The following is an 18,876-nucleotide window of genomic DNA, read 5'->3' on the forward strand; positions in this document are numbered from 1 at the left end:
TCTTTATGCCGAGGACACACACACTCACCAAGGCTTTTCCTCTGTTCTTGCAAATTGATTCAGACCAGTTTAGCCCACCATCATGAAGCAGAAGTGCAGCATCTTGGTTCAGCAGTGGCATCAGCAAAACCACTCCGGTACCGATATTATTCAGTAACTTCTTTCTCTTACTCCATAATGGGAGGACAGCAGTAATAATACCTACTGACTGACGTTCCTGATTGTTTTGTTTCGCTTAGCGTGCCTTATAGTCCGGTGCATTAAAAGATTGAAAATAGACCATTTATTAACAGTGCGCCTTATAATCCAATGCGCCCTACAGTCCTGAAAATATGGTAGTATATTTAAGACCAATTTGCATTTTTTTAAGCACATTAAAGTAATTTAAAGACTTAATTTTAAAGTAATGAAGAGTTTATAAGATTCTTTAAGGATGCATGGACACCCTCAGGAACTTTTGGTCTTGTAAGGTGTCTTAAGACGACCATTCTTGTAAATTGGTGTTATGTAAATAAACAGAATTAATTTTTCAGCTGTTCACAAGTGCTGTAGGCACAGAATTGAAAATTAAGATCATAATAAATTCAGTAATCTGCATTTAAATTAATAACCAAGGTAAAAACCCTCAAGTACACGCCATGAAAGAGACTCAGTTTTGTTTAGATTAAAATGCTTCAGACTGTATCAGGTGCAGAGACTGAATGACAACCCGAGTGGAACACCATGTGAAATGTCCTGATGCTTTAAACACGCTGTCAGTGAGTCCAGGCAGGCTTAAGAGCATCACCAAAGCTTCCTCCGCTTAAACCCATCTGTGTGTTTCTGCTCCGCTGGTTATAAGACAACAGATCACAGCTGGTTCAGCCACGTAACTTCACGTCTTCCTCCTTTTCATCTCACCAAAGTGAACGACAACTAGACAACTGTGGAGTAATGAACTGGAAACAAGAAATGTGTGCAAGAGCACAAAGCTGAAGTTGGTTTCTGAATCCAACTTCCGATTCGGGAAATGGCTAAATGGCGATTCCACCTATTTATTCACTACCTTCTGCATCTTTAATCAACTCTAGTTAAAAAAAAAACCCTACAACACCTAGACACTTCCATCTTCCATCTGGATTATTCTGCTCTAATAGCAGAATATAAAAAACCATGCTTGGGATTTGTAAATTTTTTCTGATTTGTGATACTTCAATAAAGGACCAATTTTGTCCCTTTCTTTCGATCTCGGTCACACCAGAACCGCTCTAATTCCAAAACTACAACGCCTGGACTCTTCAAATCCAGACTGGATTATTCTCAACTAATAGCAGAATATTTAAAACCATGCTTGTGATTTGTGAAACTTTTCTCTGATTTCTGAAACTTCAATAAAGGTTGATTTCGCCACTTTTTTTTTTTTTACTTATGGATTACACTAGAATTGCTATAATTCCAAAACCGCAACACCTGCAATCCGCCTGGAAGTGAGGAGAGAGGAAAGAAATGAGGAGACGCAGCAGGTGAAGGAAAGTGGTTGGGAGCAACAAGAAATGGTGGGATTTTGTTTTTATTACGCTCTGTCAGGGTGTTTTCCTCTGCAAATAAAAGTACCTGGTCTGAAGAGGTTGAGAGCAGACTTGCTTCTGGCTGAATGAATGGTGAAAAAAAGCAAGGAAAGCAGATGGAGGATTAAAGCTGGCCTAATTGTCTCTAGCAGGCAAACACACCCCATCTGCTGAAAGGGGATCCTTCAGGCTCTCTGCTCTTAAGCACGAGCCAGCTTTCCCCAGAGTTGCTATTGTCTGGGCCTGACTGATGTACCCATCTCCTGCCTGCACCTCCTCCAGATCCACCAAGTATCTGTTGAGTTTTGCCTTTATTACAGCTGCACACTGGGGAACAACAGCAAAACATCCGCTGCAATATCGCAAGAAAGAGGATGAAACACAGCCCTGGTGTGGATCTTCTTACATTCTAAATTAATTCTGAGTTGATATAGACACAATATTTTCATTTTCTGGTTCTTATTTGAGTAAGGATGCATATTCTTCTGTCCTGTTGTACGTGTTTGGAGAGCTGCCGGAGACATTCGGAGTGACAGCAGGTCCCCTCTGACAAACTGCCAGACCACATCAGCATATCAACTCACTGTTGCTTAAGCTGCAGTGAGCTTTTCTTCACCCTGCTGCTTGGCTCAAATCCCATGTCTTGTTTTATTGCAGGACTGCTCTTTGTCTGAGGGAGACATGAGAAGATCACGCTCTTATTTCTCTACTTTATGGCATGCAGCAACAGCAAAAAAAATAGCTAAAGCTAACACACAAAAAATACAAAGATGTGCAACATACAGTCAACAATCCAAATGTTGATTAATGTTTCATTGATTATGTTTCAAAAGCAACTCTAACAGCTGGGTTTTTAGTGTTGCAGCTGTTATGCAGTATTATGGAAGAATGCGACTTCAGGTTTGGGCGAAATGGACTTGAAGTTTTATCATGATATTTTGTGGTACTACTGTGATAATAAAAATACTTATTTTTTAAGTAACTATATGGCTCCATAACAAAGCAACACTGCTCTTGAGAATTATGCTCATTTGTAATACGACTCCTTAGGACACCAATATCAATAAACTACTGGCAGTAAGTGCATTTAATCACATTTCCTTATTTTTTGTTTTGGTTGTTTATCGATACTCTCATTGAACAAACAGTGGAGAAAATAGTAAAAATAGCTATTTTGTGGAGTTTTAAACATCATTACTTGGAATTCATCATGACAACAATAAGTGAAAATTCTTTTCATGATAAAAAATGTATTATGATAAATGATAAACGATATACGATACACGGCAATTTGTACATGACTTTTTTTGTGATTTTACAACCACAAAATGGCTCAGCCAAATTGAAAATTTGTGTTTTTCTCAGCTGATTTTACATCTGGATGTGAACTGGATTTCTCATGACTCTCTGCTATGTCTTTTCTCTGCACAACTATCAGGAAAATGCAGAGTTAATTTCCCACCCTGAGTACCAGTCTGCATGTGGTTCAGAGCACCTTCCTTTAAAACTGAAAATCCTTCTCCAATGTTTCCTTCTTCTTACTCCTCCATAAAGCCCAGATATATGAAGCATGACTCAATAAAGGCTTATTGAATGTTTCTGAAGCCTTATCTCTTCTGGATTTCTTCACTGCTCTCAGGTAAATTGAATGGGGCTGAAAACAAAAGCACAGTGATTTTTTTCATTATTATTTGTAAAAAAAATCGAAAAGCATCTATTGTTTTCTTTTCACTTAGCAATGTTGACATCTTGTGTGGGTTTATCACAAAAAATGGTGATACACTCCCTGTCTTCACTGCCTTCGCTGGCTCATCTTTGAATGTTGCTACATGTGGCTAATTTTTCTGATGTGTAATTTTGTTGCCATTTAGCTTTATACTTTTAATACTGGAGCAAGATGTAGAGAAACTCCAATAAGTTTACAATTATAGAATAAACTTAGAAAGTACCATCTAGTTAGCAACACAGAACAAGAATCAAACATGGAGAACAAACATTTTGTTTTATCAGAACAAGAATCCAGAGAAACCCCTCCTAGTTTATGAATTATGGAATATTTATTCTTATTAAACATGGGGAACCAATATGTAGTTTAATACTTTGACCTTTTAATCTTTCTTTTGGTTTGTTGTTTTGTTTGTGTTTTCTTTTAATTCACATAAAGCACTTTGAACTGCTTTGTTGCTGAAAATGTGCTATAAAAATAAAATGAGCTTACCTTACCTAAAATCTCAATAACTTCTATTATTTCATTTTTTATGAAGGAAATAAAAAAGTAAAAATAAGAATACTATTACCAATATTAATACTACACAGCACAGTAAATTTATGCTCATTACTGACAACTAGAAAGCCAAGTCCAAATTCCTGTCTTTCCCTTTAATTCAGCCTTTATGTGGCTTACATTTCAGTCAAAAAGCTTTTTGTGAAGCATATGGTGCTCCAAATTTGTGACAGACTCCTACTGCTTTTTATCCCTCATGGCGATTTGCCTCCAGGTTTATAAATGGCAGCACTATGGCCCCATGAAATTGCTGAAGGCATCTGATTTAGGAGTGATTAGTGGTGGAGAGGGAAAATAATACTGCATGGTGTTTCACCCCCTGGACATGTATGCTTCGTGGGGAAAATAGCCCACAGGGAGGATTTGGAGCCATTTGTTATTCAGTCTTTGATAAAAGCAAATGATGATCAAGACAATACAGACTTCACAACCTTAAAGTATCCCAAGGAGCAAAATCACAGCATAAAGCAGATTAAAGAGCCTTAATGGGCTGAATTGTAAAGCACTGTTACTTCTGCATGGACAGCAGTTAGAAAACTGATAGACTGAAGCACAATGGACCATTTCACTGAAGGCCAAACCGTAAAGAAGCACTCAGGTGTGGATGATGATAGACAAGGAGAAGAGACGAGGGGAGGCGAGAATGAGGGACCTGAAAGCGTCCCTCTGTGCCCCACTTGTGGCCCTGCAGTCCTCAGGCTGCTGCTGCTTTTTCCAGTGAGACAGCACTTTGACAAAACTGGGCAAAAACATCTTGACACACAGTGACCTATATAGGAGCACCACTCTTAGAGACAACAGTGGCTGGATTTAATCAGGCCTTACAAGGCTAATGAGCTGAAGTCCCTAATACACTGATTGAGTTTAAGTGCTGTGAATGGCAGAAGGGAATGCCCATTGGAGGAAGAGTTAAGTAAAATGGGCAACACGGCCATCTGAGCCCCACATGTGATACGGATAGGTTGACTTGGAGCCCCGAGGCCGATAACAAATCGTCCATCAGCTTCGTACAATGGCTAACTAAAGGAGACAAAATGGGCTGGAAAAAGTGGGTCACCAGCTATTTTTAAATCTACCTCTAAATGAAATGCTCTGTGTTCTTTGCTGCATATTTTCTATACATGATTTTTGTTTTTTGCTTCATTTAAAGACCTCAAACAAAAAGACAACAGATGAAGTTTTCAGTAATAACAGTAGGAACTTTGAAAAGCACAAAGAGTAAAGATACTCGGTAACACTCAATTTGAAGACTGACATAACACTGTCATGAACATGATAGACCACCTGTCATGAACAATGAAGGAGTCTTTATGTGCATGACTGTTGTCATGAAGTGTTTTCAGTAAATGCTGACACTTGTATTGCAAATTTGCATTAAAAGTCGCATTAAAAGTGTCAACTTAGCATTATTTGATATATAATTTTTTTATGCAAAGTTGCATGAAAACTTACATTAAAAGCCAATTAAAAGGGTCATTATTTACCAAAAAACACTTCATGACAACAGTCGTAAACATTCATGAAGACTCCTTCATGTTTATAACAGGTGTTATATCATATTTACGACAATGTATGTCTATCAGTCTTATGCACACTGCTTCAGATAAAGTGTTACCAGATACTCTTACTTCAGTTGACCAGCTGGATTTTATAATTTTGGCCCAAGCGAACCACTGTGCTGATGCTTTCACAGAATAATTAATGTTTTTCTCTGAAAAATTATGGATTTTTGTCAAACAGCTTTTTTCATATCAGACAAATGTAGCTAACGTAAATACAGCATATCAAGGAAGGAATGCTGATCTGGTTTCTTGTGAAAATGTAATTATCCTCCCGTTTTAAATCATGAATTAACTGATAAAACACATTTCTGGAAAGCTTTGGAGGTCAGTTTCATTAGACACACCCGGGCCTGACTACTGCCTGATTTATGGAACCAAGAAATCACTTTGATTGCAGCTAAAGATCTCAAAACACAACAAATCATGTCCCAGTTTAATGAAACTCAAGAATAGATGAGAAATAAAATCATTAACATGCATCGGTCTGGAAAGGGTTACAAATCCATTTATGAACCACAATAAGAACTTTTATCTACAAAGAGAGAAAATACAAAACAATGGTGAACTTTGAAACTATTGCATTACTCCAAGGTTGCATCAATGACTGCTCCAAAAGGTCACTGCAAGGTTCAGCCAGATCTCCTCGTAGCAAAGGAAAATAATCCAAAACCCACATCTGAAAACATGAGAAGGAAGCTTTTGGAGTGGCCTAATCAAAGTTTAGACTTAAATCAGATTGCAAGACCTTAATTAGGCTGTTTGTGCTCCAAAATGTGGTTAAATTTAAACAATTCTACAAAGACTGCGCTGTTTTTTTGCTAAATGTATGATGTCAGTTGATGCTACCTAAATTTTTCTTACAGAGGATCGTCAAACGTTGAAAACTTCTGTTTTTGTTGTTAATTAGAGTAATTTTTTTCCAATACAAAAATCTGCTGATCTGAAATATTCAAGAGTGATAAAAAAAAAAGAAAAAACAAAAAAAAAAATAGAAATAAGCAAAACCAGAAAAAAATTATCTGAAAAAGAGCAAATACCTTGTTGTAGCACTGTAGCTTCTGGTGCTATTAGACAGGAGTCTGATGCTGTCAGGGAGTAAAATTTTACCCCCGTAGAGACAAAAGGAGAAATTAAGTTGTAATTTAATGCCTTCAGTCACTTTTCACTGCCTACTGATGTTTAAACAGAACATGGATTTTATGAAAGAACACCAACCGAATTGGACTTCCAGGGTGACCACATTTCAAAACGTAGACTTAACATGCATATTTAACTTTTTATTGAAAATTTTACATTCGTTCTTATTTTTGACAGCCAATAGTTCAACCACTTTTTGAGAGAGCAAAGAGATCAGAAAAAACTGAACATGTTGGCAAAGACAAGCTAGGTGTAGGAAATGACATAATTATTATGCTAACTGATGCATAGTCATTTAGATACTACTGAAGACTTTATTTCATTCAAAGATTCATAGGAAAATTAAAACTAGTTCATAATGATAATTTGAGCAGAATGTTTAGGTGGGGAACTGTAATTAAATTTTAACAAAGTGAACTAAACTTGGCTCTCTTAATTCATAAGTGTGGGTCTAATGAAAAATATGCTTAATACCTGCTGAAATGTATTTTTAATCATCATTGGAACCCATATTCTAATTTACTGAATATTACTGAATAAACGTTAATATGAGATGGATATTATTCATACAGTATGGCATTAACATTAATACAAAACCCAGGACGTGGAGGAGTTTAACATTACCTGGGACACTCATGGCAGAAGACGCTTTGGCCGAATCTCCGCCCCCTCGAGAGTCACGGCTAAGCAACGTATCAAACGTTTCACATTAGTGCCAGTCATCTGCATTCTGTGTGGTCAAATCCTTATACTATAATTAAAGCTCTGTGCATGTCGCGACTGCCCCTAGTATCACTTTTATGTGTGAAATAAAGCTGCACTTGGAGGAGCTTCGGCCGCGACGCCATCTTGGATATATTTTAAATCAAAATACAGTGTGTACAATAGTAGTCACGTACGTTTCACGGAAATGCCATGACGACATCTCCGCCCCCATGCGGAAGTAGAGCAAACCTCTGACAGTGTTATAATTGCAAAGGTAGTGAAATTTAATGCGCTACCTGACCTGAGACATTTTGTGAATCTTTTTTTTTATGAACAAAAACAACAGACAAGAAAATTCTCCTTCATCAAATCTGTAAGGTCATTTGCATGAAAGAACATTAGAATCAGCGTTAAAGCCCAAGTTTTTCATAGCCAGAGGATAATTGATTTGAGGCACAAAGTCTTGTTCAATGTGAGTGTGAAAGTTGTGTCGGACACATTTTGCGCATAGAGCGGGTGAGTTAATGTAGTTAAATAGTACGAGTTTTTGAAAATCTTCAAGAAAATGCTTAAAGATATATGGTAGCATAAAAAGGTGCTTACATGTAAATACAGCAGCTACTGCAGATTGTGGTTTCATTTTGCCATGGAGCTACAATTGGAATTTACACAAGTAGACCTTCACTTATTGATCTTTGAATTGACTATCAATCTTACAGTGTAATTATAACAAAAAATGGAATGTTTACCAGACAAACATGTGGTAGCTGCCGTCAATCACAGTTTCATTCAAATGCACCATAAGGTCGGCTGTAGGCCTTGATCCATCTCTTGCATTTATCCAGACTCTAGTATGGTTTTAGAAATTGATTTAATTGCACTCCGCCCTCTAAATGCTCCAGGTAATGGCTGCTGGAGTTGCATGTTCCCCATTAATTCACCACCATGGTTTCATTTTTATTTTTTTAATCGGCACCTTTGCAACAATGAACCCTGGCAATGGTTGCCACAGGTTCAGTTTCTCCAGATAAGGTGCGTGTAACCGTTGCTTGACTAGTTGTTGACAAACCCTCTGGAATGATTGACAGGTGGCATCATGTCAACTGCTTGGCAAGGCAATGCCTACTGCCATCCCTAGTCACAGCCTAGCCACAAGTGTAGCATCAGTCAGTGGCTGTTAAAATGAAATCGAATTTGCTCATATAATTGCAGGTCATGTGTGCAAATATGTTCTGTGAATGTGCAATTGTTGTTTATTGCTTTCTATGAACATGGCTTTCAACAAGCTGGTGAGTCTTTTCCCCTTTAACCTGAACTCATGATGACATTCGGGCAACAAATTAGGACAAAATGCCAGAGGTGGGTGACTGCATGCGGCCTGCCCTTCATATGCCTGGAGGGCACATGCAGACCAATTACATGGAAATGTAACGCCCTCATTTCTGTGTTCAGATTACTGCTAGAAGCTCAGTCTAACCTTCTGCTAATATATATTCTGCTTTTTAGTACATTCATTACAGCTCTGACAGCTGCAGCTCTGTGAACTAGTGACAGTTGGCATCATCAGAGAGAGCATCACTGGAATCAGATCAGTTCTGACAACCTGACAATAGGCTGCTAATCTCTATATGTCGGCAGCATGAAAAGAAAGGTCTGAAAGGTTGGTCTGACTGAGCTGTGCTAAAGCCTGCGGTTTATCTGAGGCGCTCTCTGCATGACGACACGCTGGATGAGGGTAAGGAAATGAAATGGATTTGTCAATTGTAAGTGTCCCCTGAGGATTATTGCCAAACAGTTAGCAGAACGTAACATATCACATTTGTTTGAATGCTGAGTGTAACTCAGACCTCATTAAGGAGGAGAATCTCTTAGGGAATAAAGGCAGTATTGCTGTGTGGTAGATTTACCAACACAGCTCTGCCAACTGACTGTTGACCTTTTTTTGTATGCGTCCAATCAGCACCAAGGGAGACTGAGAATAGGGTCAAATGTAAAGAATCAAGACTCAAATCATTTTAGAAATTTAGCGTCTCCATAGCAAAGCTAATGTTAGACACCACAATACAGAAACTCAAGTCTTAGATGGATGTAATAAAAACTGATCTCATTGGACTTCCAGTGGTCATTGGGTTATGGACAGGTTTCCAGTTTACCACAGCAAACAGAGGAATAAAATTCTGTAATATTATGTAAGTTTTATATCATCGACATAGATGAAAGGTTTATTCAATCAGCCCCAAACTGAACACAGAATCTAATGTAATATTATTAAGATGAAATGAACAGAATCATGACTTAAGTTCAAGTCTCAGATTTGAATCCCAGTTTTTATCAGAGTACCCAGTGTTAGTAAAATATCAGTAATACAGCTTGTAAGCATTGAACAACCCACATTTAATAATTTGGTATAAATTAAATAATCACGGTGGAGACTCACTAGTGGCTTTATCTATTCAAAGATTTTTCTGTGGAACATAATCTAAAATTATTTCTGGGAAATTTGCCTATTTGCTAAATTTATTTCATTTGAAAGAAAATGCAACTTGCAGGTTATTGGTTGGCATTTACAAAGGAGCCATTTAAGGATCATTCAAAAGGAGCAACAAAAAGCAAATGAAGTGGATTAGCAGTGCATACCAGTAACTCATGGTGCCATTCAGGACATGCTTTACACTTTTAATATCGGAGCAAGACGGAGAGAAACTCCTGTTAGATTACAAATCTAGAACAAACTTAGAAAGTACCATCTACTTAACAACCCAGAACAAGAATCAAACATGGAGAACCAACATTTAGCTTTTTATTGTACAAATCTAGAACTCAACCCAGAACAAATGGAAACAATGTTTAGTTTTATCAGAACAAGAATCCAGAGAAAACCCTACTAGTTTATCAATTATGCACTACTTATTCTTATTAAACATGGGGAACCAATATGTACTTTTATGCTTTTATCATTTTACCTTTTTGCTTTGTTATTTTGTTTATATTTCTTTTTAATTCATGTAAAGCATTTGAACTGCCTTGTTCCTGAAAATTTAAACAAAAACACCTTATTGTGGAATAATCATCTCTGGTACCTGGATATTGAGTCGGTAGTGTGTCATGGCAGTAATGAGGCATACAGCAATATTCTTCAGTCAGAGGTGTCTTCAGGTTTGTTGCAAAACTGACTGCTATCAGAGATTCTCCCTGTTCACAGCATCGCATTCATCCAATGATGCAATGCTGTAATGACTACATTTAATAATTTGCCTTTGGAATAAATAAAGTATTTTTGAACAGATTTTTTTTTAATGTAAACCTTTGAACCCAGTGAATGCTTCACCTTCTGCTTCACAATCCCATTAAAAAACACTAAAGTGCTTTAAGTGAAGTGGAAAAAACGTGTGAGTACCTTTGCAAAGTGCTGTGGAAGGTTATCTTTTCTATATGCAGAGCCTGAGAGTGTTGAGTTCATCGGACTGCGTTGGGCGTCAGACCAGAAGGGGTCACTGTGTCACCGTCGCTGTGCAGTCGCTGCTGTCCCCTTTGTGTCTGCTGAGATAACAGCCACCATACAAACAGTGAGTAAGCTTCAATCCATGATTCAGATGAGAACAAACTCAACAATTCTTGTTCAACGTTCATTTTCAGATATAGATATGGATATTTGGTTGCTGTTTAATCAACAGTGTTGTTAAAATGTGTGGATACATTTTGATTTAAATGGCAACTGGTGATTTTAAACGTCAAGTATTTGTTTCTGCTGACACAATATCAACATGTGTATCAGAACTGGAACAATGTTTTTTTTTTATGTATATCTTTCTTTGATCTCTGTATCGCGCCATCACACCTATTGTTTTTGAAGCACAAAAGCACTCACTCGCTGATATTCCAATCATTTCTCTTCCGATTGCTCTGCACTTGGCTGCACCTGCTCCAGCGTCCTCTCTCCTTCATCCTACCTGGGGGGAATGTGAGTGACGAGGCTCGAGTGCAGAGGAGGGCTTCTGATTTGTATTAATTTGCAGCCAATCTCTGGGGAACGAGGAGGACGATAGAAAGCCATACAATTCTGCCTACTTCCTCCAGCATGGCTGCTGCTGCTGCCATGAAGAAACAGGAGCCACCCCATCAATCCAGCGCTCCCAAAAGATTTGTCCAATCAGCCCCGAACCGAACATAGAAATTAATCACTTCACCATTTCTAACAACTGATGGCTACAAGCTGTGCATGAAGCTTTCAAAGGGAATACATGTGCAGAGTCCACATTCACCTTTTAGAGTCTCCTGGTTTAAAAACATCCAACATTCAGTGATATTTGCAAATTACTTTAATCAGGAGAAGAAAATCTAAAATTGGCTTCTATTGATAGCTGTGGCCATCATTAGAAGCATCATTATTAAAAGGTTTTGTCCTACGATTTAAATAAATAAAATAAAATACATTTATTCAGTGGCTTTAGCAATAAACCACGTTTGTGTTAGGAAGCTTGTGACATTAAAACAAAGAGAAAAACTGAACTTTTTTTATAAAATAAAAAAAGGACAGTCAATCTAAATCTTGATTAAATCTTATCTTTTATTGTGCCCAAACAAGAGGAAATCTAATCTGACTTTGCAGTCTAAAATATAAGCCTTAATGTCAGATTTGTTGTTTTTTGTTCCACTTTTAAGGGAGAAAACTCTCCAGTGTGTGTAAAACATGATGCACGTTTTACATACCAGGAAAGAAGCACCTGGATAAATTTAAGCACACATGAAATTTGCCAACCTGGAAAATTCAAAACGTAGGTTTATGATCACGTATCAAAAATGTATGACGCCAAACACCCACCGAAAAAGCAAAAAGGTGATTAACTTTTTAATTCCTTTAATTGATCAGTTTCACAATAAGAAGAAAAAATCAATTTCTGTTTAAATTTAAAATGATTGTCATTTCATCAAGTTTTTGTCTGATGAGTAATGAAGATAAGAATCTTTCTCAAAAAAGGAAAGAAATTAAAAAGCCAGTTTTTAAAAACAAAATACATCAGGTTTTGTTTACATGTTTTAACACCTTGTGAATGGGCCTCCTGTCATTTTAAATCCAAATAAACTGCTTCTGACCACACCCCCAAGCTCACAGTTTGCACTGGTACCTAAAAATGACTGCAAATAGAAATGCATCTATACAACCGGACGTCTTTGAAAAGAAGAAAAAAAGAATCCAGCTAGTACTTTTTTCTAAATAGTGAGTCAACAACAAAACACTGGTCTTTTCCAGCTGCCAATGTGCTGGGGCTCCGCCTTCGTTGCTAGGTGACAGGCTGGGCGTGCCTGGGGTTGCTAGGTAACGGTGGAATGCCATAGGTCAATATAGCAGCATTCGAATCCGACACAATTTCAAGATACCAAAAAGCATTAACTTACTGCCAAAATTGGCTTTTTTGTTTGTTTTTGTTTTTTAAACGCTTGGACAGTTTATATAAGCAGTTGAGCATATAGCACAGATTATTTTACTTGTCCAGATTTCAGAGGAAAACACATATTCAGTCCATTAAATAGAAAACTGAGCGGGCTGATCAAAAGGCTAAGGAGTGGATGGATAATGAGAACATGGAGAAATTGGCACTAAGGATTAGACATCCACAGGGTTCAGGCAGAAGCGAGATTAAGTAAATTGTTGCTCAACTACATGACACCATAGAGATGGAAAAAGGGATTTACAGTATAGCTAGTTGACTGCTGAAGTCTTTTTATTTTGGGGGTTTGGACTGTGAAAAAGAAGCAACACTGTTTTTTTTTTTTTTCTTTTATTTAACCTAATCCATTACAGATCCAACTTAGGTTTCAAAGAGTCTTTGATCACAGTGGGATTCTTCAAATAGGCTCACCAGATAAACGGCAGCACCCCTCACCCCCGTCCATATAAACATACTCACACATGTCATCAATGACTATCCCATACGTTATTGTGATCCCGTATGTTGCTCAGCTCAGGAGGGAAAGTAATTGTGCTTGGGAACAGCTTAGGGTAATTGAGCGTGGTGTGTGGGGAGTCCCCAGACGACCCTCAAGGCTCCAGTGCTGGTTTAGGAGGCTTGGGCCCGGAGACGACAGATCACAGCTTTAAAGGTGCTTCTGATCTGTTTATCTCCCACACATCCCACTGACATCTGACAGTGTCTGAGTCAGGATGCTGACCTGCATCAAGTGCACACTGAAAGGAGAAAACCTCCTGAGCTCTCGATTATTTATTCATACGTCTGTCTTCTGTAGGAGCAGCTCAGTGCTGATGTGGCGAAGGTGTGAAACTGTTTGCTCTTAACATAACTCTGCCAGAGAGGACGCCGTGCTCTGTGACATCAGCACTGGACTCAGATGAAAGCAGGAAGAGCTGCGCTAGCTAAATTTGTCCTTGTGAGGGATTAGCCTTCAGACAGGAGGCCTCGGTTACACCCCCTCAGCATCGACATGGAAATGGAGCCACATGGAGATGAGTGCGCCCATAATCCAATGGCATGCTGTGCCTCAAGTTTTCCTGACCTACATGCATGCACAAGTCTAAACTCTGCATTAAATTGTATCTGACTGAAGCTTTCTTTGCCCTTGCAACCAATTACTGACTGTTGGTCTGTACCTGTCCTCCTACACAACAAGAGTTTTGCTGAAAAACACCAGTAGCTCTTTGTCCCAAGACTAGACTTAGGTTAAACAAATCTCTTCAAAGGTACACTCTCAGTTTTGACTTGGAAACCTGTGATGAGGATGTCATGATAAAAAGCTCACTCAAAGATTGAGGGATCAAACTCCACTTATTTATTTTTAGCTAACAGAAAAATTGCCAAGCCGCCAAATAAACAAAAGTAAACTGATCAATAAGATTTAGGTTTAGGACGTGCCCACCGCCACGTGTTACTTATTCTGCACAGAAGTGGGCTATGTACAAGATGTTTTGACACAAAATACCATTTTTAGTTAACAGTTAAGAGGGTTAGATAATAAAAAATCCAATAACTAATTTTGTTTTTGTTACTCAAAGAAGAATCTCAAGGTATGCACAGACCATACAGCCATACAGCTTCAGGCTCTACTGGCTTCACAACTACACTGTTCCACTGACGAGGACCAGTCAACGTAACACATTTCACATTTAAAAACACCAAAAGTGATTTTAACTGAGGTAATAATAAATGTAAATTTTAGACTAATATGTTTCTATGGGCGGGCTGCACAGTGGCGCAGTTAGTAGAGCTGTTGCCTTGCAGCAAGAAGGTCCTGGGTTTGATTCCCGGCCCGGGGTCTTTCTGCATGGAGTTTGCATGTTCTCCCTGTGCATGGTGGGTTCTCTCTGGGTTCTCCGGCTTCCTCCCACAGTCCAAAAACATGACTGTCAGGTTAATTGGTTTCTCTAAATTCTCCCTAGGTGTGAGTGTGTGTGTGAATGGTTGTTTGTCTTGTATGTCTCTGTGTTGCCCTGCGACAAACTGGCGACCTGTCCAGGGTGAACCCCGCCTCTCGCCCGGGACGCAGCTGGAGATAGACACCAGCAACCCTCCCGACCCCATTAGGGACGAACGGTGTGTAGAAAATGGATGGATGGATGGATGTTTCTATGGTTAACTTTAACTAGAATTACAGCAAGAAAATTACCAATTGTTGATGTCTTTTTGTGAACCAGACGAGCTTCACTCTGCTAGATACGATTTCTGCACTGAGGACTGTAAGTCTCATTGGGAGATTTTACAACTTGTAGCACCTTTCCACAGGAGTTTTTCTGATAAAAATTTTAATAATTTCAAATGAGTTTTTATTGAACTCATATGTAAAATAGACTCCAGTAAGCTCTTGTCACTTCCAGGCATGAATCTTGTTTGGACTTAGCTTCTCTAGCTGACATCTTTTTATGCAGAGAAGCAGCGGCTTTACTAAGAACTTATCTCCAAGGCTGAATGTAGCTCATTTCACTCACTTGCATTCAATCAACTGCATCTGGGATTTCCTTGTTTGGGTTATTTATATCACATCACCCTCTCATTCTCTTTCTTCACCACAACAGACTCTAGGAACATCATTACTGCCAATGAGGTCCAGATCTGACCCCAGATCTTCTACACTAGTTTTAAAATGTAAAAATAATTTGAGAAGCAACAGTTTCCTGAAGATGGTTTGGTTTTCTGGAGATTGTTTTGAGTTTTACATGCAGTTAAATTACATTTTTAAAATATATATGTTAAGTATTGTAGGCATCTGATCTATTTTAAAAGGATATTCTTTAACATTACTTTCATAAGACTTTCGCAGTTTTTTAGTCACATCAATCAAAAGCTTACATGCAATTGAAGTATCGTGAACCCATTGCCTATTCTGCAGATTTTGTTGTGAAACATATCTTCAAGTTAGTTTTTTCATGGATTTTCTTTGTAGAGTACATCATATTTAAAAGAAAATGCAGCTTTGGTTGCATTGTTACCTTCCAACAAAAAGGGTTTGAATCCTGATCTGGGATCTGTCTGCTTGAAGTTTGTATGTTCTTCGTGTTCTTGTCTGGGTTCTCCGGCTTCCTTTAAGAATACAAAAACATGACTGTCAGTTTAATTGGTGTCTCTAAATTTTAAAGTGTGAGTGTGTGCTTGCGTGGTTGTGTGTCTCTGTGTTATCCTGTGATGAACTGGTGACCTGGAGAGAATTTAATTATTTAATTGCAATCTTTTATTCTGTATTGGTCCAATGAAAACAGAAAAAGAAAAAAAATAGTTCATTGGTGAAAATTAGATTTTGATTAGACATCAGAACAATATACACCACTGCAATTAAGACATTTACACTCAATACAAAGCACTAGTTAGGTGACTACAGCCTTTTATGTTTGCCCACAATTTGTGAAAAACAAAATTTTATGTTTTAGTGAGCAGCAAAGACAGAAATCTGATGAGACATCCCAGGATTTCAGAGTGACAAAGCAACAAAACGGAGATATGCCCGAGGCCTGCTACATAACCACTGACCCACTGACCATTCCTAAGCAAACCCGGAAGTTATTTTTTGTTTCTTTTGGTGTCATTGCCCTCTAAAAAACCTCCACACAATGTCAATGAGGGTCTCTGTTTGCTTGTGGAGAAAACAACGCAAAGCCAAAAAACAACCAGAAAAATCTCAACGGTGCAGCTCTCTCTAAGTGATCGCACACACAGGACATTTGGAAACCTTTTGGAAACTTCTCCACAGCTGCTTTAGGTATCAAATGCAGCTGCAGATACAGTTGAAACCAGAACTCAAACTACAGTTTTCTTGCTTTAGGCCAGTTAGAATAAACACATGTATTTCTAGTTGATAAATACCAGAAGGCCAGAAACTTTAAAATTAATAGCAGACATTTAGGAGTACTAAGATGAACATTCCTTGAAACAGTTTAGAAAAACCTAGATGGTGAAGTAATAGTTTTATTGGTTTTGGCAGGTTAATCAACAACATATTTGCCTGAACTGAGGTAGAACTGAAACAGATTTTGTTTGGTGTTTCTTTTTCTAGTTAAATGGGAGTTTTACTTTTCCATTGTCAGTTTGTGTTGTGTCATTGACTTTACAGCAATCCATCAAACCAAGCATGCATGTAGCGACAGTGGAAAGGAAAAAAATCACCTTTATCAGGAAGAAACCTTCAGCAGAACCAGATTCAATAAAACTATAAAACACATAAGCCAGTAAATTTAATGTTTACTGGCTTATGTGCCAGTAAACATAAGCCAGTAAACCTTCCATAAAAAGGAAGGTTTATGTCCTTTAGTGGCTTCATCCAGGAGAGAAACGCAGCTAAGCAAATAAACTTTGAGCAAATTTTTAAGTCAAAGGACAAAGGAGAGTACACAAGATTAGTAAAAAAATAAAATATAACTTAAAGAAGCTTGGAGGCAGATACATTTTCCTCGAGGAATTCTAATAATCAAGTTACTCGAATCACTCAAAGAATCGTTTCAGCCCTAACAGGAACAGGAGTTTCTCTACGTCTTGCTCTAATATTAAAAGTATAAACATTTGTCTAAAGTAATAAGTACTCCACAGCTTATGAAATTTTCTAAATCTATGTTGATCTAAGGTAATGAATACTCCACAGTTTATAAAATTAATAAACTAAAAAGTATAAAGCTAAATGTTGATCTAAGGTAGTGAGTACTGTTTAGTTTATTCTATAAGTAATAAACTAAACAGACAGACAGGGCAAAGAAATTACACATCAGAAAAAATAGACATATATAGCAACATTCAAAGAGAATAAATAATTTTAGTAACCCTAACTAACCTAACAGGCAATGGTGTAAACGACATGAATGTAAACTAAACTTTACTGGCCTGGTCTGACCACTAGAAAGTTTACTAGAGGACAGGAAATGGGAAACTTGTCTTTTTATTCAATGTATTCAGATGTCTTGGTTTAAACTGTACTGTATGTTTTAGGAAATTTCTTAGACTTAAGACAATAAATAGGAAACATACAAAGCTAAGCAGGAGCAAAATGAGAATAAACTACAAAATGAGGTTAGCTGAGGTAAAGGTAAGGATTTTCTAAATGCTCTTCAATGTTTGGATGCAACATTGGTCTCCATTATCTGCAAATCATGTTTAGAAAACAGACACAAACACAACCCACTCCTTTACCGTCTGTCCATGTTTCTAGAACATCTATTCCTCTTTCTGTAAATGCAATTCAACCCACACTTGTCAGATGACTTCTGTATGTCCACCTATCTCCAGATAGATGATCAGGAGATGCCCATTTGTTCATGGCTACTGACCTGTTATGGTGTCGGAACCTTGCTGACCCAAATAGGAAGTGACATAAAGGTGAGTGCACCATCCAGGAATGTACTATCAAGGATGAAGCATGCGACTTTAAGTGCTTTTTACATTTCTTCAAACAACACAACCCATTTCCACTCTTTTCATAATTCTTTCTGGCCTTGTTTTGTCTTTCTCTGCCTTCTAAACGTGAAGTGACATAAAGGTGAATCCGCTCTACCTGTGGGCTTCTTATGCCATTTCTCTGTTTACAGCCGTCACACAACAAAAACAGACAAATGTTACGCAAGAGTTGGTTTCAGCCTTGACATGACTGTGATCATTGTTATGTATATGATCTCAAATTGCAGGGCTGTGATTAAACATGAGAGATTATGTATATTTACCGTCAACACTGTTCTTTTTTTTTGCTATTATTATAAAGTTGGTTTTAATGTCTGGAGGAATGCTTTTGTTCAAATCATGTCAAGTAGAAGTTCAGATTTAAAGACGATCTGTTATGCTTCATTGAACAGATTATTTAAATCAAAATAAGCTGCTGCTGGCCACAACCTCCAACTCAACATTTACACTTATACATGAAAATGGCTGCAAACAGACGTGCAAGTATACATCCATACATCTTTGAAAAGCAGAAGTGGAGACTCCTGCACAACCAACAAGAATGTGACGAGGTTTCCGGATGATAAGTCAACAGCAAATCACTTGTCTTTCCCAGCAACCATTGTACAGCGTTAATACCAGCTGACCAAATGTTCTGGACCACAGTCAGAGCTGCTAGGCAACTAGATTTCTAGGTGATTTGTGACATTCAGAAGGTTTTTGAAACAAGTAACTTTCCAGAAACTAAAAAATAGTAACTTACTGCCAAAAGAATG

At 37.9% G+C, this 18,876-nt stretch overlaps 2 long non-coding RNA genes across 3 annotated transcripts; one reads left to right on the forward strand and one right to left on the reverse strand.

Moving 5' to 3' along the window:
• Nucleotides 1-1,536: 1,536 nt before the first annotated feature.
• LOC122842409 lies at nucleotides 1,537-7,396 on the reverse strand. 2 transcript variants are annotated; one of them, XR_006372547.1, is made up of 4 exons: nucleotides 7,155-7,396; nucleotides 6,431-6,478; nucleotides 3,043-3,201; nucleotides 1,537-2,217 (listed from the first exon to the last, which is right to left on the reverse strand). It is a non-coding gene; the product is annotated as an uncharacterized LOC122842409 (long non-coding RNA). The 2 variants fall into 2 exon arrangements; XR_006372548.1 differs by lacking the exon at nucleotides 3,043-3,201.
• Nucleotides 7,397-7,594: 198 nt separating this feature from the next.
• Nucleotides 7,595-13,749, forward strand: LOC122842462. Its single transcript, XR_006372559.1, has 4 exons — nucleotides 7,595-7,707; nucleotides 8,742-8,970; nucleotides 10,674-10,801; nucleotides 13,482-13,749. It is a non-coding gene; the product is annotated as an uncharacterized LOC122842462 (long non-coding RNA).
• The last annotated feature ends 5,127 nt before the right edge of the window (nucleotides 13,750-18,876 follow it).

Source organism: Gambusia affinis, linkage group LG13 (genome assembly GCF_019740435.1).
Source record: "Gambusia affinis linkage group LG13, SWU_Gaff_1.0, whole genome shotgun sequence".
NCBI classification, from domain to species: domain Eukaryota; kingdom Metazoa; phylum Chordata; class Actinopteri; order Cyprinodontiformes; family Poeciliidae; genus Gambusia; species Gambusia affinis.